A 1,471-nucleotide genomic window follows, 5' to 3' on the forward strand; every position below is an offset into this window, starting at 1 on the left:
TTTTTTTTCAAAATACTACTGTTGTTAAAAGTAATTTTATTAATGGATAATTTAGTAAAAAAAATTTTATTAAAAAGATGTTGTAAAAAGTAAGACACACTCGCTTAAGACTTTTTGGTCTAGAGAGACAGGGAGGTTTGAGTGGTGTGGGATTTTAGGTGGCGGGTTGTAAATTTAATCCCTTGCTGTATGTAAAAAAAGTAAGACACACTTAATATATATTTAGGGTTCGTTTTGATAAAGGAGTTCAAAGCAGTGTGGGTTTAAATTTTAAAGTCTCATTCACTTCTCGCGAATTCGAGTTTTTAATTCGAGCTGAGATGTGATATTTTCTGAAAGCTTTTCACTGTAGCAGAAAAAGTTAGATATGACATTTTTTGAGAATTTTTTACTTAGAAACTTAAAATTAAAAACTCAAATCGGTAAAATGAACGAGACCTAAGTTTGAACCGCAGGTTTTGAATTATGGGGTTTGAATTTGTGTTCAAACCTTGAAAATTCAAAGGCAATATGAGTTTAGAAATTCTTTTATTTCGAGAGTTTAAACGTCACATCAAGTGATTTAAATTTTTTTTATTTTTTATAAATAAATATTTATTTGAACCTAAATCTAGATTTGAATATATCTAACTAAACGACCTCTTAGTAACTTTTTTTTTTTTTGGAGCATGCTTTCCGCAGCCTCTAGACTAGGAGATGTTGGTCGACCAACATTATACCACGAAAATAGTGAAATAGAAGGAAAAAAACAATACAATGAAAAGACAAGACTAAATGCAAGTTCATTTGTTCTTATATTTAAGGAAGTTTTTTTGGGTAGACCCAGAAAAAATAACTAACGGCATTTTTTACTTTTTAGTTGTAAAATTTATATTATAAATTATTCGTTCTACTTATTATTTTAATTTGATATGATATTAATTAGATTAAATAGTTAAAAATTAATTATATCAGTAGGGAGACTTATAAAAAAAGTCTTTGTATTTAATAATAATTATTTTGGTCCTTCCTCTCTTTTTTCCTCATTATTTTTCTATTTTTCTTCATTTCTTTCCGCTCTCTTCTCGCGTGTCACTAGCCTTTATTCTAACACCTATTTATAATCATTCTTCCATCCTGTTGGGTAATTGAAGATGCTAATATACTGTCACGAAACTCCTGAAATTGTCAGCAAATATAGTCTTCAGGAGACCAAACCAAGTAATACAAAGGTTTAATTTAGTAGTGCCGTAGATTTTAAAAAATTATTTTTAGCTGTGTCGAAAGAAGAAATAATTATTATAAAAAGCAGTTGAGTGTTTGGTAAACTATAATTATAGTAGCTGTGCTGGTTTTAAAATTAGTGTAATAACGTTTGGTAAATTATGAAGTTAAATTACTGTACATAATTAAAAATTACGACTATATTATATCATACTATAATATAATATATATAATTACAATATAATATATATTTATTATTATATTTAAT

The sequence above is a fragment of the Morus notabilis genome, unplaced genomic scaffold, assembly GCF_000414095.1.
Source record: "Morus notabilis unplaced genomic scaffold, ASM41409v2 Scaffold688, whole genome shotgun sequence".
Lineage (NCBI taxonomy): Eukaryota > Viridiplantae > Streptophyta > Magnoliopsida > Rosales > Moraceae > Morus > Morus notabilis.